Below are 22,379 nucleotides of genomic sequence, written 5' to 3'. Positions count from 1 at the left end.
AACAAATTAACAGGTCTCTTTTCTCTCCTTTTTATTCCACAGTGGAATTCACTTCCTTCTTATTGTCAGAATTAATTCTTTTTAGGGGGAAAAGGCATTACTGGTGCCCTAACACTAAAAATGTATAAATGCAGTTTCCAAAATTTCATTCTAAGACTTTCTTTTTTCATTTTAATTTATTTTTGTATATGGTGTGAAGTGAGAGCTCAGCTTTATTTTCTTCTATCTGGTTGATAAACCATCATTTTTACACTGACTTAAAGGACTTTCTTGGTTTTATATTAAATTGCTCAAAGTATTGTGTTCTATTTCTGAATCTCCTTCTCGTCCGCTCACCTCTCTCTGTGTCTATTTTTAGGCCATTTCAGATTTTTAGTGATGACAATGGTTTTGTAGCAGACATCTGTTATGTGGAGGGCTTTCTCATTATTTTTTCTTATATAATCTCTTAGCTAACTGTGGACATTTATTATGCCATGAGATCTTTATAATTATTGTATTCTATTTTTTTTAAGAGAGGTTGAAATATGTACCTGTTTATTCTTGTTATCATTCATTCACCAATGTTTATGGGGCTTTCATTGGTTGCAGACCAGCTTGAGATTCTGGGGTTCAGGTTGGGAGGAGACAGACAGTCCTGGTGGAGCTCACATCACAGTTGGAAAGAAAAAGGACCAGGGCAATGAGTACAATGTGCATCACGTCAAAATTCTGAGAGCAATAAAGCGGGGAAGAAGCCATGAAGGGATAAGTTTGTCCTCCATCCTGGGCCCTAAAGATGGTCCTAAACTCCAGAAAGGAGGGGCCTCATAAAGGGCCGCAGGGCCCACTCGGCCCACCCAGGCCTGGTGATCACAAATTAGGGTGAGCAGGTGTGTTAGTTCACCAGGGCTGCCAAAGCAAAGTGCAATGAGTGGGTGGCTTAGAGCAACAAAAATGTCTTGTTCCACAGTTCTGGGCACTAGAAGTCTAAAATCAAGGTGTTGGGACTTTCCTGATGGCACAGTGGTTAAGAATCCGCCTGCCAATGCATGGGACACGGGTTCGATCCCTGGTCCGGGAAGATCCCACATGCCATGGAGCAACCAAGCCTGTGTGCCACAACTACTGAGCCTGCGCTCTAGAGCCCACAACTACTGAGCCCACGTGCCACAACTACTGAGTCTGCACTCTAGAGCCTGCAGGACACAACTACTGAGCCCATGTGCCACAACTATTGAAGCCCACCGCCTAGAGCCCCGTGCTCCACAACAATAGAAGTCACTGCAATGAGAAGCCAGTGCACCTCAACAAAGAGTAGCCCCCGGTTGCCACAATTAGAGAAAACCTGCACAGCAATGAAGACCCAAAACAGCCAAAAACAACAACAACGAAAAAACAAAATCAAGGTATCGGGAGGACCCCACGACCTCTGAAACCTGTAGGGGAAGGATCTTTCCTGCCTCTTCCTAGCTTCCAGTGCTTTCGACAATCGAGGTGTGTTTTGGCTCACACATGCATCCCTGCAACCCTCCATCCTCACCGTCATGCCCCGTGTGTGTCTGTCTGTGTCCGAATTTCCCCCTTTTATCAGGACACAGTCCTATTGGATTAGGGTTCACCCTGATGAGCTCACTGTAATTTGGTTTCCTCTGTAAAGACACTGTTTCCAAATGTGGCACATTGAGCAGTGTTTGGGGTTAGGACTTCAACATACATTTTTGGGCAGAAAATTCAACCCCCAACAGTAGGGTATTGTATGGCATGCAGAATTCATCTGCTTTTCGAATATAGAGTCCTGCCAGTGCAAAATGACAGGAAAGTCCCCTCCTCGCCCCTTGGAGGTCTACATATCCCAGGGTATCTTGTTCCATCTCAAGATCAGTGCTGGGGCCTGGAGAGGCCACACCTGCAGACTCCAGACACTTCCCACTGTGTCCACGTAACAACGCCCAAGACCTGCTGTCCACTCACATCTCCATATTCAGTAAAGTTATTTTCCTCTTCTACCTTCTTTGGATTTATCTTGTTCTTTTCCTCGTTTTTTCAGGAGGACACTGCAGTCAGTAATTTTAACATTTTTCCCTTGTCAAAAATGTTCACGTGAAGGTATAAATTTCCTCCCAAGTCCTGCTGTAACAGCACCACCCAGGTTGTGATAAGTAGCACTTTCATGACTTTTTAGCTTCGAATATGTTCTCTTTTCCATTCGTATATCTCCCTTCACCCACAAATCATTTAGAAATGCATTTTTATCAAACTGTCGTCAGACCAGATGATCTGTATGATATTGATCTTCTAGTAGTTTTGGGACTTCCCAGTGACTGGGAACATGGTTGAGGTTTGTAACTTCCATGGCTCCTGGAGAAGATGACTTTTACTCGACTGTAAAAGGATTGAGCAGGTGTGGCTCAGTCCTTTACTTTGATCGGCACCCTCATTACGCCCTTCCCAGATTCTGCATCGGGGTTGGCGGATTCTTCCTGTAAAGGGCAGACAGAAATATTTCCAGCTTTCTGTCCATGTGTTCTCTGTCATGGCTACTTCACTTTTTCATCGTAGCTTCAAAGCAGTCGTGGGCAACCATATGTAAATGAGGGCAGCCGTGCTCCAATAAAACTTTATTTAGAACAACAGTCTTCTTCTGCTTGATCTGTTACCTAGCTAGTGGTACATTCAAATCAACCACGATGGGGCATGTGTGTGTTTCAGAATTTCCTGTAACTCCATGCAGATGTCCTGTAACTATTTCAAGGCTATATTATGAAGTGCATAGTGATTCAGGTTTATTGTTTTATTCTCCTGAATTGTTCCTTCAATCATTGTCAAGCAGCCTTCTTTATTCATAATAATGGTTTTAGCCTTAAGGTTTGTTTTATATGATATCAATATAGTTACTCTAGCTCATTCTGGGATTTATTTTTCATTTTTATGTTTGGCCTGGAGTGGTTTATTTCTGTGTCCACACTGTAGACCTTTTAGTGTCTCAGGTGCATTTCAGGCACTTGTGAACAGCATACGTGGATGCCTGCTTTGGGGTGTGTTTTTTTACTTAAGACTTTATATTGTGAGTTCAACCCTTTTGCAGGAATTTAAATGATTGAACTGTTGGAATTCATGTCTATCTTTCTAGTCTATGTTTTCTGTTTGCCATGGTTTTCTTTAGTTTCTTAATTTTATCTTCTCTTTTCTCTGTGTTGGTTTTATTGAATTGTCTCATTTCCTTCCTTTTTGTTTACAATTTAAAAGTGATACAGGGACTTCCCTGCTGGTCCACTGATTAAGACTTTGCCTTCCAGTGCAGGGAGTGTGGGTACGATCCCTGGTTGGGGAGCTAGGATCCCACATGCCACACAGCCAAGGAACCAAAGCATAAAACAGAAGAAATGTTGTAACAAATTCAATAAAGACTTTGAAAATTGTCCACATCAAAACAAAGAAATTAAAAACAATAAAAATAAAAAAAATAAAAGTTATATATTTTATTTTTTAAAAAATGCAATGGTTATTCTTAACATTATACCGCTCTCAGGCTTAGTAAAGTCCAAAGTTAAGCAGCGTCTCTTCCCTCCTCCAAAAGTACAGGGATGTTAGACAACGTTGACTGTGACCCCACACCGCTACTTTCACCTTTGCTGAAAGATGAGCCATCTGCCGGGATGAGGTCACACCCCTGCTTCCACTCCAGCCTCATCCCCTCCTTCAGGTAATTCGTCCTCTCAGGCCACTGCTGACTCATCTTTGCAAAGGGGACCGATCAAGCCAGATCAAAGAGGTATTTGCTTTTACACAAAGGTTACAGTCTCCAGTAGAAACAGGTACCAGGAGCTCCCACGACTGCATAGCCCCTTCCGCTGCTTCTTTCTGGGAGTGAGGCCGGGCCGGATGAGGGTGGGTCCAGCCCCACCCTGAGCATTGGCAGAGCCCCACAGTCCACAGGCCCCAGACATGATGACACAGCACCACACGGCATCCCTTCTCTCCCAAGAAAGTTGTGGGAAATGAAACATCTCGCCAGGTTGCCTTCCTGAAGTCCTAACAAGCTGACATAGATGTGCAGGTTCCTGGTGTTCTGTCACCATTTGCTGAGATCTTGGCTGGCCTTTGAATTTGCCCTCAGGCCCCCACGGATGCAGGTGGGCAGAGGGGAGGCCTGTTTGCTCTCAGGCCCGGCAACCTCTACACTCCACTCCCATAATTAGATGTGAAAGGAAACGGTGGTATGACATTTTCTCCATTTGAACCCCATCAGAGAGAGAGGCCGAGCCAGTAACTTTGATGTGGGGGATGAAACACAGTGTAGAAATGCAAATCCAGGAAGGTGTGTGATTTTTAATGGGAGATGCATTTCCCTCCGCCTGCTCGGCATCCTGGGTCACAGAAGGATTCCTGTGGTGAGGGGAGCCCTGTACTGCACTGGCTTCGTCCCACATGCCTTCCCTCGGCTCCCTGCCCAGCCTGAATCTCCGTCCCCTGTGGGGCATCACTCAGCCCAGCCAGGCGACCCCTGCTAACCTCCTGCACACTTATCCCACCTCCCCTTATAATAATAATCTCCCCTCTTTCTACTTTACTCCACACTCAGCAAAGTGCCCTTCCAGCCACAGCACCATCAGGAAATGAGGATAGAGTTTCCCTTGCCTTCCTCCCAGTTGAGGGTTTGCGGCATATTCAGAAATTGACCCCGATTCTGTCCCCTACCCACCCTGTACCCACGCTGTCCTCCAGTCACTCTCCATGCTTCCCCTGGGGGCAGACCAAGCAGGTGGACACCTGCAGCGGCCAAGAGGACTTCCTCAGTCGTGGCCTCCAGACCTTGAAGGATGCTTCCAACTGGACCTGCCTGCCCTTGGTCCTCTGCTCTGTCACGAGAGCATCCTGGGCTGCAGGCCCCCCCGGGAGGATGGGGAACATGTGGGGCAGAGCCCCCCGAAAGGCCAAGCCAGGACCAGATGACTCAGACCTGTGAGAAATCGTTTGTGTGCGCTGCTCTCTGCCACAGGGTGTGGGGGGCTCTGTTACAGGATCTGAACTGTCCCCTTGGCAGGTCTCAGAATGGGTGTGGCATTTTGCTGCTTCCAAGTCCTGCCTTTCTACTTTCTTGCCTCTGCACAGGGAATGCGACCTCATTTAAATGTCAGAGTCACACACACAGAGGAAAGGTGACCCAGGGAGGACCCGACATGCAGGATGAGTGGTATCTGTCATGTTCTGGCTTTCCCGGAGTCTGCACCCTGTTTCCTTTTTGTATGGGGAGGTGTTCAAATTCAAGAGTCAGGAGATGGAGCTGGGGGTAGGGGAGGTTAGGAGAGCTCCTGGTTGAGTGTGATGGTCTGGAACTTAGGAGTGGGTGTTGAGCAGTGGTTGAGGGCGCACATGTAATCGGGCACCACCTTGGAAAGTCTTGGGTTGCATCTACTACAGCTGCACACACGTTCCAATCACCTGGTGGCCTCCCTCTTGTGTATACACTCACCAGAAATGTATCCATGTCTCCACCATGAAACATGGACCCCCATGTTCTTAGCAGCGCTCTTGACAATTATAAAACCTGGAAACCACTCACACTCTCACCCTCAGTAGACATGATGTAGTCGTGCAATGGGGTCCAGCACAGCAGTGAGAATCAACAACCTACAGCCAGGCCCCAAGGGCAACAGCACAGACACATTGCACGGGTAGCCCTGAGTGAAGCCAGCCAGACTAATAAAGTATGTCCTGCATCCTCACACTGTATGAAACTCAGAAACAGGGCATGTGCTGAGTCAGAAGTCAGGACGATGGATGCCCTTGAAGGGCCGAAGGGTCGCTTCTCAGATGTTGTCAATTTTCTGTTTCTTTTATCTGGATCTTGTTGACCTGGGTGGTCTGTTTACGAAAATTCTTAGAGGGGGTCCCTTACACTGTGTGCACTTTTTTTGTGTATATGTTATACAGCAATTTGAAGTTAAAAAAAAAGAAGTGCCAAGTTTGGAATCAGAGAGCTGGGGTTCAAAAGCCATGGCCACCACTACCTTCTTTCCTGGCAAGACCAAGCAAGTCAGCTCTATGTGAACCCCTGGACCAATAGCCCACAGGGTGTCTGGGGGAGTAAAGGAGACAGAGAACAGAGTGGTCTCTGGCAGGTGTGTGGGGCCTGCAAACCGCTGTGGGCTGTTTTCATTGCTGTTATTACTTGTTTTTGTAATTTAAAGGAAGCACATCTGGAAAACTTACCCTCAAAGTAGGCTTGAGGTGTGGAAACAAGTCAGTAATGTAGAATAACCTTCTAAGTGTTCAGAGAGCCCTAGATCATGCAAGATGGCAGAAGGGGTTGATTTAGGACTACCTGCCACTCTTGGGAGGAGACCAGAGCCCCCATGGCCTTGGGAGGCTGGTGTAACCACAAAAGCATCTCTTGTGACGCCACAACGCTGGGCCTCGGAGTCCTGGCATCGGCCATGAGTGAGGCAGGCCCGTGAAGAACTATAACAGTAAAGTTTCCAAATCACAGAATATCTCTTTCCCGTAGTTGCTTAATCTAAGAAGAGGCTGAACTTGGACCTGGTGGAAGGCATCTTTACGGCTGAGTTTGATGGCGCCGCTGTGCGCGGGGCCTGGGCGGCGGTCCTACCATCCGTCAAGGGGTCCAGGCCGGGGCCCTGCCGATGATTCAGTGAGCGAAATCAAACGGGAGTGGGTGCCTTCAGAGAGAGGCGTCTATTATGGCCCCCACGCTACAAAGGGCAGGGGAGGCTGGGCATGTAAATTAGCCGTAAAGACCAAACCAAGCACTCAGCTTTTAATTTAGTCTCGTATTTATCTGGCTTTATGGCTGAACGCAGCGCTTTTTCAAGAATATGGTTATTTCTGCCATAACACTGCAACTGCAGGGATGAAATGTGGGCGTCTGAAGCCAGGATGCCGAGGAGGGGTGATGCAGAGCTGAGGCTGGATGCAGTCGGGCCCAGGTACGCTCCAGCCCCTCAGGATGAAGCCCAGGGCATCTAGAAAGAAATGCACTTTCTATTAAATCACCTTCCTGACCCAGGGTGGGAGGAAGGGGGTGGTGACTGAATGTGTTCCAGGTATAGCCCACTTTATGTATTATCTCATTTGATATTTTGAACAGCAAAAGATTATTAGTACAAGGAGGTTGATTTCAGGTTTTTAGGGTTTAGCACTGTGGGGTTTTTTTGGTGAGGAAAGAGATAATTTAAAAAAAAAAAAAAAAAACAGAGCCCCAAATCCATGAGAATATCTCTTAGACATGATCTTGCCAAAAATTAGCACCCAGGGTTCTTCTTGCTGTGAGAGGCATGGTCAGAGATGCTGAGCTTCAAAGCGCTGTGACGTTTTCTAAAGACTCCAAGTCAGAGGATGGGTCTCCCTCCACCACGGCTGCTTTGTTGACCCTCAGCTGATGTCTGTGCCTTCCTGCTTTGCATGCCTAGCAATTTATGCTCAATTTCTTATAGAAGTTTGACCCACGTTGAGGTCTATGGAGCCTCATTTCTGGTGTCCCACCACCCCACCCCTTGACTGCCTGCCTCCTGCTTCCCCCGGTTCAGTTTGTGGAATCATCACGCATCTGTGCTCACAAATGGGAATTCAGAAACCCTGGGACCTGCTTTCTCATTCAGCTGCCTCGTCCTGCACATCCTACCTCCTGTCTTCTGGGCCATGTCCTTCCCTCCTCCCCACTCCTAAGGCCATTGTGAGTGCCGGCTCTGTCACCAGGAGTATCGCCAACAGTTGTCATCTGGTCTCTCTGCCTGATGCGCCTTCATGAAGACAAGGACGTCTGACCTCAGGTGTGCCCCGTGGGAGGTCCTGCACCTGCTCTGGCCGTGGCTTTAGGTTCTTGTCACTCCTCTGTGCGAAGTCAACCCTGCACCCTCCCAGCCTCAGGGTCCACCTACCCACATTTTGTTGACCTGTTTATAATCCCAGGTTGCCCGGCAATCCCAGCCCTCCATGCTTTCACACATGCTGTTTCTGTTCCATGAAACACCCTTTCCATGATGACTCCTTGAACACCTGGTTATCTGTCTGAACCTAACCCTAACCCTGACCCTGACCCAGTGGACTCAGGTAATCCCTCCTCCCTCTCCAGTTTGTGTGATGGTTGTCAGGTTAGCCTCCAGAGATGGTCCCTGAGCTCCTACAGAGCAGGGATGTGCTTGCCTAGCTCTGTCATCCTGACACTGAGCTCAGCTCCACTCACCAGCCAACTAGTAAATGAATGAATGAGCAAAAGGAAGTTTGTTTTCCTTCCATGCTTGTTAACTTCATCTCTACCACCAACCGGGCTCTGAGGTTCTTGGAAACCACTGTAGGTTTCCATGGGCACGCTAAGCCCATGGAATGGATGTGTTAAGGACCCCTTAATTTTGCCACTGCTAAGACCCCCATTCACAGCATCTTGTATTCATGTATGCAACCAGGAATTGGGTTCTGATGGGTACTTCTAGTCCCCAGCCTCTAGAATCACGACTGGACCATGATGTACCTGGAATTAATGAAAAATGAATAAGTGAATGGATGGGTAAATACATAAGTGAAAGATTTCCTGGAAAGGCTGGGGTTCTTAGAGGGAGGGTGTGAATCTACAAAGTAAAACAAATGGAACTAAACCTACACAACTACGTTCCTCTAATAATTAGTGATGTTGAGCATCTTTTCATATGCCTCTTGGCCATTCATATGTCTTCTTTGGAGAAATGTCTATTTAGGTCTTCTGCCCATTTTTTGATGGGTCGTTTATTTTTTTTGAACACTGAACTGCCTTACATATCACTTCACACCAGTCAGAATGGCCATCATCAAAAAATTGACCAACAATAAATGCTGGAGAGGGTTTGGAGAAAAGGGAACCCTCCTACAGTATTGGTGGGAATGTAAATTGGTACAACCACTGTGGAGAACAGTATGGAGCTTCCTTAAAAAACTAAAAACAGAGCTACCATATGATCCTGCAGTCCCACTCCTGGGCATATATCCGGAGAAAACCATGGATCAAAAGTATACATGCACCCCAATGTTCACTGCAGCCCTCTTTACAATAGCCAAGCCATGGAAGCAACCTAAGTGTCCATCAACAGATGAATGAATAAAGAAGATATGGTACATATATACAATGGAATATTACTCAGCCATAAAAAAGAATGAAATAACACCATTTGCAGCAACATGGATGGAACTGGAGATTACCATACTGAGTGAAGTAAGTCAAATATAATATGATATTGATTCTATGTGGAATCTTAAAAGAATGATACAAATGAACTTATTTACAAAAGAGAAACAGACTCACAGACTTAGAAAACAAACTTATGGTTACCAAAGGGGAAAGGTGGGGGGGGAGGGATAAATTGGGAGTTTGGGATTAACATATATACACTACTATATATAAAATAGACAACCAACAAGGACCTACTGTATAGCACAAGGAACTCTGCTCAATATTCTGTAATAACCTAAAAGGGAAAAGAATTTGAAAAAGAATAGATATATGTATAGCTGAATCACTTTGCTGTACACATGAAACTAACACAATATTGTAAATCAACTATAGTCTAATGTAAAATAAAAATTAAACTAAATAAACTTACACAACTACAGAAGGAAATGCTGTCATCAACTGTCAAGAGAAATGATGGGGAAATAGATGGAGAGTATGACGTCATCAATGAAACAATGGAAGTGAAGTGTTTGGGGTTGTTCATAAATAAAGCACTAATGAAAGAGTCATTAAGAACAAAGCTAAAGAGAAAAGCAGAGATTAAGAATTTAGGACATCTGTCACATACAGTTGTGGCTGTCACACCCTTCCCTGAAGCAGGGAAGACATAAATTGACAAGAAGCCTAATTCCCAGCACACAATGGTTGCTGATGGTCCCAGAAATGAAGCCCTTTGAGGAGGTGTCTTATCCTTATAGAGCACTAGGTGTGGACTTAAAACCAACACCCAGGTCTCCAGACACCCAGTCCCCTGCACGGTCTGATACATCAGTGGTTCCCAAATAGTGATCAGCTGACCCGCTGGGCTGGACTCATCCAGGAGGGCTCTGAAGCATCTGATTCTCAACCCAGGTTCTGGGTCAGGAGATCTGTGATTGGGTCAGAATAAATCTGCTTCTAATGGTATCTCACCTCCATCCTTCTCTATCTATCTATCTATCTATCTATCTATCTATCTATCTAATCTTTCTATTTAGATCTATCTATCCATCTACCTATCTCTAACTGTATTATCTACCTAATCTATCTACCTATATCTATCTTATATATCTAATATTCATCCATCCACATATCTGTTTTTATGTCTGCCCACCTTTCCACTGGTCTCTCCATCTTAAAAGGACAATGATTTTTAAAAATTTGTTGTAAAAATGACACAAGCTTACTATAAGAGCATCAAGTGACTCAGAGCTGACAGAAGAAAAAGTAAAGCTTCCACAATCCTCAGAACCCAGAAATAACCACAGATAATATTTGGAGAAGGTTATTCTAGACTTATCTCTATGAATATATAAAGATGGAAGGATGCATTGATAGACTGGCAGGTAAACGCATAAGCCAGATGAAATGGGCTCATGAAATGAAAATGGCTCTGACCCATCAGTTTTTAATAAAAGACATATTTTACTTGGAGAAGAAGTGTGGAGTCAGGGTTAAGAGTACAGGCTTGGAATAAGACAGACTGTGCTCAGGTCCTGCTGCTACCACTTACCTCCAGATGAACAAGTAAGTCTTCCCAAGTTTCCTCCTCTGTAAAATGGAGATAATAATAGTATATTCCTCATGGTTGTGGGAAGGGAAGTGAAAGAATTACTATGAATATATGGAGGTGCTTCAAATAGTGCTGAGCAACAGTAAGCAGTATACATATTAGATATGAATTCATGGAAGGGAAGTTCAGTTAATGAAAATTTATAATTTCAAAAAAGATTTATTACAAATAACTCAATAGAGTCTGTCATACAGAGTGAAGTAAGTCAGAAAGAGAAAAACAAATACCGTATGCTAACACATATATATGGAATCTAAAGAACAAAAACAAAAACAAACAAACAAACAAAAACTCATGAAGAACCTAGGGGCAAGACGGGAATAAAGACACAGACCTAGTAGAGAATGGACTTGAGGATACGGGGAGGGGGAAGGGTAAGCTGGGACAAAGTGAGAGAGTGGCATGGACATATATACACTACCAAATGTAAAATAGATAGCTAGTGGGAAGCAGGCGCATAGCACAGGGAGATCAGCTCGGTGCTCTGTGACCACCTAGAGGCGTCAGATAGGGAGGGTGGGAGGGAGGGAGACGCAAGAGGGAAGAGATATGGGGACATACGTATATGTATAACTGATTCACTTTGTTATAAAGCAGAAACTAACACACCATTGTAAAGCAGTTATACTTCAATAAAGATGTTTAAAAAAAGATTTATTCATTAGAGTTAGTTTCAAAAATGTGTACGTATTTTAGTATAAAATGACTACTAAATGTGTTAGGATATTAGAGTTATTGTGTATTTTCTCACAGCTTAAATTGAGATATAATTGACATGCCATAAAAAGCATTCATTTAGAGTGTACAAATCAATGGTTTTACTATATCCACAAAGCAGCAGAGACTTCATCATCTAATTTTAGGACATTCCCGTCACCTCGGAGAGAACCCTGCCCCTAGTAACTCCGTTTCATCCTCCATTTCCTCCAGTCCCAGCTCTGATGACCACAAATGTATTTTCTGTCTCTACAGATTTGCTTATTCGGGACATTTCATATAAATGAAATCATACAAATATGTGGTCTTTTGTGGCTGGCTTCTTTGACTTAGGGTCATATTTTCAAGGTTCAGCCAACTTGTATCCGTACTTCATTATTTGTACGGCCCAATAATGTCCATTGTATGAATGCACCACCTTTTGTTTAACCACTCCTCAGTTGATGGGAGCTTGGGATAGTTTCACCTCTTGTCATTATGAATAATTCTGTTGTGAACATTTGTGTACAAGTTTTCATGTGGACGTGTGTTTTCATTCCTCTTGGATGGATATATATATACATATATATGTGTGTGTGTGTGTGTGTGTGTGTGTGTATGTATATATATATATATATATATATATATATATAGAGAGAGAGAGAGAGAGAGAGAGAGAGAGAGAGAGAGGGAGAGAGGAAGTGCTGGATCATATGGTAATTCTATGTTTACTATTTTGAGAAACAGCCAAGCTGTTTTCCAGTGTCTGCACCATTTTATATTCCTGCTCATAACACAGGAGGGTTCCTATTTCTCTACATCTTCACCAACCCTTGTTAATGTTTATCCTTTTAATAATAGCCTTCCTTGTGGTATGAAGTATTATCTCACTGTGGTTTTGATTTGCATTTCCCTAATATCTAATGATATTTATTATCTTTTCATGTGCTTATTGGCTATTTGTATATCTTCATTAAACAAATGTCTATTTACACCCTTTGACTATTTTTAAATAGTATATATAGGAGTTGTAATAGTTCTTTATCTATTTTGGATACAAGTCCATTATCAGATATATAATTTGCAAATATTTTCTCCCATTCTAAGGACATTTTTGCTTTCCTGACAGTATTATTTGAAGTATAAAAGTTTTTTTAATTTTGGTAAGTACAATTTACCTATTTTTTTGTTTCACTGCTTATGCTCTTGGAGTCATATCCAAGAAACCATTCCCTAAGCAAAGATCACAAAGATTTACACTTATGTTTTCCTGTAATAATTTTATAATTTGAACTCTTACATTTAGGTCTATGATTCATTTTCAGTTAATGTTTGTATACAGTGTGAATCAGAGGTTCAACTTTATTCTTGCCTGTGACTGTCCAGTAGTCTCAGCACCATCTGTTGAAAAGACCATTCTTTCCCCCATTGAAAGAACACCCTTGTTGAAAAGCAATCATTGTGTATTTTTAAGTATGGGTTTGAAATTTATATGGTAGTAATTGCTCTCTGCCATCAAAGTAAAAGAATGAGCACAATCGCACTTCGCCTGTACTTCTATCATTCAATTATTTCATTTTGTTTGTACTGATAACCATCCCTCCTGGTTGGAATCCAGCCCACAGACCCCACAGTTGTTTTGATTTAGTTTAATACTCAAGAGTTCCAAGGTTCATCTTCAGTTCGACTCTGGATTCTCCATTTGTGTTTATTTAGATTCATCTCTTGGTGAGATGGATTTTTTTTCCCCAGGAAAAGTTTTGGGGTCTTGTTATTTCTGGATTTTTGCACATGGACTGTCTATCTCTTATCTTTTTATTAGAAGGACTGCTTGCCCTCTTTCCTTCAGAACTTTGTAGTTCTGAACTTTGTAGAACTACTCTTTTTAATTTTTCCTTGGTGGTTGCTTTGAGGACACCTGCGGCCAGCCTGACCCCTCCACCAGTTCAGAGACCTCCACGTGATGCCCTGGACCCTCGCGTCTCCTTTGGGGCACGGGTTCAGCACTGACCTTCTGCTATCAATTTCCACTCAGGCTGTGACATCCTGTTTTTTTTTTTTTTTAATGTTTCTTTCTTATCTTTATAATTGTTAGTTAACTTTTATTTTAACATCTTTATTGGAATATAATTGCTTTACAGTGGTGTGTTAGTTTCCGCTGTATAACAAAGTGAATCAGCTGTATGTATACATATATCCCCATATCCCCTCCCTCCCTCTTGCATCTCCTTCCCACCCTCCCTATCCCACCCCTCTAGGTGGTCACAAGGCACTGAGCTGATCTCCCCCATGCGATGTGGCTGCTTCCCACTAGCTATCTATTTTACGTTTGGTAGTGTGTATATGTCAGTGCAACTCTCTCACTTTGTGCCAGCTTAACCTTCCCCCTTCCCGTGTTTTGATCGGCACATTCAAGTGCTCCATTTCTTCAGGAAAATGTCTTTTTTTTACATGTTTGTGTACATTTTCTGTTTTATTCTTATAAATTACCAATTATGCATTGTTTTGTCTTTGTCTCTATGACATATCTCCCATCTGATTGCAGTCAGCTTCCCAAAATGTTACTGCTCCTAATAGAGCTGTTATTTCTAAAAGGTTTTTTATTTGTTTTCTATTGTTGTCTCATAATCTCTCTTTTAAATGGTTTTATTCCATTTTTGAAATGTTTCTGAAGATACATGGGGTGATCCCCGATGCCTTTGTGACATGGAAAGATTTTCAATGAATTATAGACTCACCATAATTCCCTGCGAGGGAATATCTGGGGAAGGATGCCTGTCTTTTCCTTATATTTGTTTCTTCTTCTTCTTCTTCTTTTTTTTTTTTTTTTGATGCCAGAACTTTAATGATAGAAGAAGGCCTGTAGAAAGACCTTCAGGGTCCATACGGAGGAGCGCTGTGATGCTCTGAAACTCTGAGCCCTGAGGGACCCCAGGAGAGGTCTTGAGGTCAGTCTGGGGTGGGGATCAAGGGGTCAGCCTACCCCAGAAAGGCAGGCAGCCTTGAAGGGTGATAGCAGACTTGTCCAATTGGCCAAACAGCACCTCTCCAAGCATCACATTTCCCATCTTATCTGTCTCACTGATCAATAGAGTTTTGGTTAAGTCAATCTCATTTTCGTTTTTCAAAATCATGTTGTTAAAAGTCCATTTCTTGTACTGTCTCTACTCTCAAGTCCCTCTTTGCTGACAAAACCCAACCATTCGAAGTGATCAGGGAGTCAAGATCCTGTCTTGTGCAGGGACACACAGCCTGGCCCTTTAACAGGACAAAGTATTGAGCCCTTCACAGAAGAGCACTGGACCAAAGACTCAGGTACCATCCTAGCCCAACTGCGTTATCCCAAATTTTAGTTACTGTGGTCTGAGTTATGAGGAATAGGGTATAATTTTGACCCTGTTTTGTTTCAGGTTGAGAACCATCTGCTTGACGGACTGCTGTCCCTGGTAATCCACATTAGCCCTCCGCCAAATCCTCCAGAGGACCCCCGCCATCCTCCATCCACCCACCCGCATCCCAGCCCTTCCAGCCTCATTGTACCTCTCTCACTCATGGTCTTGCAAGCCCTGCTTTAACCCACGTGTTCCCTCTGCCTCATTTTCCTTCCCCACCCACCTGCCCACAACATCTCACCCATCACCCAAGTAGCAACCCAGACCTCACCTTCCACCCGAAGTTTTCCAAGCGTCCTGGTCCTGCTGTGCTCTCCTCTCCATGTGCACATGTCTTCAGTGTATCAGGACCTTCTCATTGTTTCCATAGCAGCCTCTCTGCAGCACAAGCTGTAAACTGTTGGGAAAATCAATTTCTGCATTTTCTTGGGCATGCACTAAACTGCACTTCTCAGGATCCCTTCTGTCAGGCATGGCTATGTGTGATCTTGTGATTTATAATAAGAAATATGTTTGGCCTTTGACCCCAATTCTGGCACAAAGTTTCCCAAACTGTTGGAATTTCCTAAGTGATGAGAGCAACAAAAGTATCATTTGCTACATTCACAAGGTGACCTTTGGACCTCATCTAAGGGTGGGGGCTGGCTGCCAGGAGAGCCAAGCACGTGATTAGAGGGTTGGAACTTTCAGATCCCCCATCCCAAGCCCTGACTCCAGGGAGAGGAGAGAGGCTGGAGATTGAGTTCAACCATCAATGGCTAATGATGTAATCAGTTATACCTGTGTAATAAAGCCATCATAAAACCCAAAGGGACAGGGTTCAGAGAGCTTCCAGGCTGGTTAACACATGGAGCTGTGGGGAGGGTTGGGCCCTGCGAGGGCGTGGAAGCATCCTTCCCCCACACCTTGTCCTGTGCACCTCTCACCTCTTCCATCTGGCTGTTCCTGAGTTATATCTTTTCATATGAAACCTGTGATCTAATGAGTAAGTGGGTTTCCTGAGTTCCGTGAGCAGCTCTAGTGAATTAATCCCACCCAAGGAGGGCATCTTGGGAATTTCCGGCCGACAACCATACAGTCAGAAGTGGAGGTGTCAACCTGGGCTTATGACTGCCACCAGCAGGGGGTGGGGACAGCGTTGGAGGACTGAGTCCTTAACCTGTGGGATCCCCAGGTAGACGGTGTCAGAACTTAGTGAATTGTAGGACACCCAATTGGTGTCCAGAGATTCGCTTGGTGGTGAAAACACACTCCATCCATCCCCCACCCACCCCTGAATGAATTGGAATTGGGATCTGGACATTTTCACTGTGTGACTTGATCTAACTCAATGGATGGCCAGTGGAAATGACATATGTCACTGCCCAGCCTGACCCATGAAAACAACCCTCGTGCCCTTTCCTGATCTTCTTCTCCTCCAGCAATGGCAAGACAGCCCTGAAAGCCATTGTCTGCCCGGATACCTGAAGGGCTCTGTGCAGGAGGGCTGAGTTGCCATCCTGAGCACCGGTCCATGTGTTAATGGCAAATGAAATTATTTTCTTGTTTTTCTAAGGCATTAAAATGTGAGGGTCTATTTCTGATTTCTTCCTAACATACCCTAATTATTACAGAAATTGGTTTGTGGAGGTGAGGTGCTACAGCCTTGGCTTTTATGAGAGTAACAAGCAGTAAGGAAATAAATACCCCTCAGGAAGGATGGAGACCCGCACCTGTATGGAGAAGGACCAAAACAGGAGTATGTGTTGGTGACTCCTTGTCACTTACAGCAAAGATTTTTAAGAAAGAGGTAAACTCAGGCAATAACTTATTTAGTCTGCACATAAAAATTAGAGAAAACAGAGAGAATCCACAAGTTTGGTTTGGAAAAGCACTTTTGGATCCCAAACAGTAGGAGATAAGATTGAAAAGGCATTGAGCTTCAAAATCCCATTAAGACTTCCCAACTAAACAGAGGAATTTAACCAGGCAGCAAAGAACAGATTAAGGATATTTTCTATTTACCAAAACTTCTTTTCTCCCCTAGTAGCCTCAAGGAAGCTGTTGTTAAATTGACAGAGAGAAAGATTTGGGAACAGAGAAAGTAAGAAATAATGGAGGTTTGTGAACGATATCTGGGAAGAACAGAACTCTCAGTAGGGTTGTTGGCACGCGGAAATGATGTTTCCAATTTTGCTAAACCCACTGCTTGTTACTGGTAAAGAAGCAACACACTGGGGCTACAGAAGGCATTTACTGCATAGGCATTTACATGGTCTTGGGGCAGCTGAACGTGCACCTGTAGGAATTCAGCTGGAAAAGCTGTGCGGTGCCCCAGGGAGACGCGCTTGGATGTCGCCATGGACAGTGGTCAACAGAGAGCCAACTAGTGTGTGAGAACAGGGGCCATGGAAACGATGGACAGAGGAGCCCCCCACCCTCCCTGGAGAGCAGACCTGGTGTCCAGTCATGACATTGCTCACTGTGTGCAGAGGACCTCGCACGTCCTTCCGGTCAGTGTGTCATTGCTGTGGGCCAGAGCTGACTGTGCGTGGGTCTCCTCGCCCTGCACTGCCATCCTAGGTTGGGTGTGTGTGTCCAGAGGGAGAGAAGAGAGACCTTTTTTCTTCATACTTTCTAGGAGGTGGAACCAAGAGGAGCCACATCTGGACCAGAAGAATGGGCCTGAGCATCCTCTAGACATTCAAGGCTTTGAGCTGGATGAAGGAGAAGAATGCGACATTCCATGTCTCCGTGGTGGGGAGAGGAGTGTATTCTCTATGTGATGACAGGGGCAGTTGGATATCTGGTGACCAAAAAGGGACCCCCTGGCAATGATGTTCACCAGCATCCCTGTGCTCCCCTTCCTGGGCACCCAGTGGCCCCATGTGCCCAGATTCCTTTGCAGATGGAAACCATGGCCTGACTGAGCTACAGTCAATGGAATATGAACAAAGGTTATGTGTGGTATTCCCAGTTCTGGCCAGAACACCCTCCCCCCACCTCTGGGGAGTGGTGTTGTCAGGAAAACTTTGGAAGCCCCATGCTGGGCTGGCAGAGGGACCGCCAGCCAGGATCCCTGAGGAGAGCTTCCCATGGATCTGGACATGAGCTCAGGACTGTTACTGGTTTCAAACACTGTTTTTCATCCCTAAGCCATTGATATCTGGGAGGTCTATTGTTGCTACTGTTCAACCGACCCTAATTCACCTGCTTCCTCAATGGACTGTGATATTCTTGAAGGATTTGTCTCCATGTTATCTTAAAATACTTGTCAATGGCTTTTCATTCTTAGGATTTCCATCTGAAGGAATAGAAAGTGCCCTTCTACCACTAAAACTATCGCTACAGAAGCTGATTATATACAGAAACAGAGTCTGACATTGAACATTTTTCCCTCACAGTAAGTTTTGGAAATACATATCAGATAGATCAGTCTTTTTCTTTTTTTAAATCACTTTGTTGAGATATGATTGATGTACAGAAAAACTGTGCCCATTTGATGTAGAACTTTAGGAGTTTGGAGATAAGTATACAGCCATTAACCCATCACCACAGTCAAGGCCATTAACTTATCCATCACCTCCAGAAATTTCCTCCTGCTCCTTTATTTTTAAACATTTTTGTGTCAATCAATGAGTACAAGTGCAAGTTATGCAGGATGAATTATTTCTGGAGATCCACTATCCAATAGACCCTGTAGTGAATAATACTGAGTTACATACTTAAAACTTGCTAAGAAGGTCGCTCTTACATTGCGTGCTCCTCTCACAAAAAACATCTATCAGTCTCGACAGCCAGGGCCACAAACAAGCAAGAGGTTGGTTTTAAAGTTAAGGACAGTTGTTCGAGATCCCTAAAACCTGCGACCTTGAAAGATCAGAGCGTAACGTGTGTATTCTAAATAGTAACTGGCAACATGTTTTGAAGGTTGGCCATTCTCGAGGTGAAACAGTCGAGCAATGGAGTCGGTCACTGGTGGGTCTCTGAGGAGGCTGGAAACCCCATGGAAGATGCTGAAGGGGAGGGTGTTCCTCTCTGTCCAGGGGAAGCCTGGGCAGGGACCACACTTTCCCAGAGACTCAGGTGTGACCGGTGTAGAGGCCGACCCCAGGTGTGCATGGTGGCCGGAGCGGTTGGGGCGGAGATGCCTCGTCTCCTGCAATTCCAGCTGGAGTGGAGTAACACTCAACATTGCCCTTGGGGTAACAAGTGGGAAGAGTGGAAGAAGATCTCTGGTCGTGGCAGAGGATGCTCCTGGCAGGTGCACATGGGACCTACAAACTGTAGGCCACAGAGGTCTGTTGTCACCATTCGCCCAAGCTGAGTGGAGGGAGGATGTTTTCAACAGTTCTCCTGAACTGAGATATCACCAAGGAGTGGGGAGGGGGCCACAGCTCTGTAGGTTTCTAGTTGAAATAATCATGAGGAATCCCAGTGTGACTGAGTGTACCTTAAATTGTCCAGACTGAGAGTTCTTTTTCTTAATTTTTTTTTTTAATTTAAAAAATATTTTTATTGAAATAGAGTTGATTTTTAAAAAAACAATTTATTGGAGTATAGTTGATTTACAATGCTGTATTAGTTTCTGGTGTACAGTAAAGTGATCCAGTTATACATATGTATAAATACATATATTCTGTTTTTACATTCTCTTCCATTACAGTTTATTACTGTTCCCTGTGCTATACAGTAAGTCCTTATTGGTTATCCCTTTTATATACAGTAGTGTGTATATGTTAATCCCAAACTCCTAATTTGGAGTTCAGACTACGATTTCCATGTCCGTGTGGTGGGGCAGGAGCTTCGCGTAGAAGTCAGGCTCATTTGATTAAGGATGAAGGATGCTACATTTTGGCTTAGCTATGTCGTAGTCTACAAAAATACTATCTACCACGTGCAGACCCAGTACCCAGGGGAGCCAGGGACCACTTAAACGTCCAGTTAATACTTGACAAACGAATGAAACAAATCCTCACACATTACTCCTCTTCTTTCTCCCATTTAGCCTATACTGACAAATTAGAGAACCAGGAGATTCCCTTTGTAAACATCGCCCATTCATCCAAAGAGGTGTCAGCATTAAAATCACATTGCTCCTGTGTGTGTGAAAACACATCTGTGAAAAGAGTTTCAGGCCCACCTGACCTGGTAGGAGTCATTGAAATTTAATTATAAAACTTGTCATGGAACCTGAACGTGATGTAAGCTGATTTGAAAAAAATCCAGATTTCACTTGACAGGTGCTTTTAACGTGCTATGTTACACCAAGGTCGATGTGGTGTGCTGGAAATGAAGAGCTGAGCCCAAGAGGAGAAAAGGAGGCTTTGATTGGACCATCTTCAAAGAGCGCTTCACACAGGTGATGCCCTGTTCTCTCCCTTTTCTCTGTCCTCACATTTCAACGTTGAATGCTTGGGTGGCACCTCTCAACCCAGGAGTGCTTTGACACATGGAAAGTCGGGACTTCAAAGTTAGCTCGGTGCTTTGTGACCACCTAGAGGGATGGGATAGGGAGGGTGGGAGGGAGATGCAAGAGGGAGGGGATATAGGTATGTATATAGCTGATTCACTTTGTTATACAGCAGAAACTAACACAACATTGTAAAGTAATTATACTCCAATAAAGCTGTTTTTAAAAAAAGTGAATAAAAATTAAAAAAAAAAAGTTAGCTGGTCAGAAGCATCCAATTCAAGGAGTGTCTGACACTGTTCTTTCATTCCATAAGGTTTTGGTGAATTGAATTGGTAGAAAGGAAATAAGGCTCTGGACTTGGATCTAATCAGCTCTGTATTGCAGCAAAGGCACTTTTCACTTACTTCGCTAACAACTTGTATGGTCTAGTGCGCTTAGATTTGGCCATAGACTTTACAACTGGGGATTTTCAGGTTTATATTTTAACTCTGGCAGTGAAATGACTTAGTTCTGGGGGATGTTGCAATGTTTCACATGAGCTGTCTAAAGGAATACAGACATCTTTCTTGACTCATCCCAAGATCATTCCTACCAGATGTTAGTTTTTTAGCAGACTTGACTGAAACCTTGAAGTCAGCGTGTGTGTGGGTGTGTGCACGTGTATGTACATACACACTACATCCCATTATCACAGAGCAACATCAGAAAATAAAACAAGCTGTGACTGCGCTGGTTCCAGGTAAGATGGCATAAGCACACTCCATTCCATCTCTTCCACTGAAGGTGCTGAAGGACCTGAACAGAATGCCTGGACCTGCTGTTTGAGGATTCAGAAAAGTAAATAGCAATGGGAAGATTGGGGAGGAAAAGGTCAGAATCCCAAGTACCACCTACAGGGAGTGAGTCCCTCTGCCACACTCTGCATTCCTGCAGCCTGGACTCGGTACAGCCTGTAACCCTGAGCTGTGCATGTAGACGGACCCCAGGGACACTCTCTAGTCTTAGCTTGAGAAAGAAGCCAGGTAACACCTCAGGCTCAGAGAAGGTAGTGAAAACTGCTTGTTTTGCTTTATTCTCTCCTCTGTTCTCTCATGTCCCAGTCCCCAGCAATCCCACGGTGGCAGCAGAGGAGCTGCTGTGGAGCCCACAGCAGCCAACAGCCCAAGGGAAGGAAGCTTCCTCTCCTACCAAAGAAGCTGTGGTCTCAAGAGGGTGGGGCAAAATTCCTTTGATTTTTCTCTTTCTGTGTTCTCCTGCTTTGCCTCAATATGTGGGTACAGTTGCAGGAATGTGTGGCAGAATGGGATGACTGGCCAGAGGAACAAAGTGGGAATTGGAAACACCAAGGAGGTTGTGAGGAGGGAGGAGTTTGGGAAAGTGACCTCTTAGAGCTGTGTATGAACTCCTGCGCTCATCCCCAAGATGTGCGTGTGTGTATGTGATTGCAGACAGTACACATAGATGTTGAGAACTGAACTACAGAATAGACTATGCCCCAAACACCAGACTTAGGGTAGATTGAAAAGCTCTGCAAATTTTTGAAAACTAAATTGATCCTCAAGGCACAACCCACTAAAGGCCTGTTGGGACTGGAGACCTGAACGTCAACTGGGCCAAACTGCCCACTAAAACAAAAATAACATTCTTTATAGGATTTAAATAAGACCCAAGGTATCACAGTGAAACATGTACAACATCCAGGATATAATCTAAAATTACCTGGGAAGGAATATAGGACGGTGACACCAACAGGAAGCACATGTTGGAAATACCTAACAAAAAATAAAGGAGCTATTATAAATATGCTCCAACAAACAAGGGTAAGCATTCCTGAAACAAATGGAAAGAAAGGCAATTTCAGCAAAGAAATAGGAGATGTAAAGAAGAATCAAATAATGATTCTTACAACTGAAAAGTGTAATAACCAAGATTAAATACTCATTAGTCTCAGTTGCAGACTGGAGATGATTAAGAAAATAGATAATAAAATTATCCAATGTGAAAAAGAGAGAGGAAAAAAGATTTTAAAAATGAAGTCTACAGGGGCTTCCCTGGTGGCGCAGTGGTTGAGAGTCCACCTGCCGATGCAGGGGACACGGTTTCGTGCCCCGGTCTGGGAAGATCCCACATGCTGTGGAGCGG

The sequence above is a fragment of the Monodon monoceros genome, unplaced genomic scaffold (assembly GCF_005190385.1).
Source record: "Monodon monoceros isolate NGI ecotype Baffin Bay Population unplaced genomic scaffold, NGI_Narwhal_1 Super_Scaffold_6, whole genome shotgun sequence".
Taxonomy (NCBI): domain Eukaryota; kingdom Metazoa; phylum Chordata; class Mammalia; order Artiodactyla; family Monodontidae; genus Monodon; species Monodon monoceros.
The sequence above is the reverse complement of the archived record's forward strand: the minus strand, read 5'-3'. Positions refer to the sequence as shown.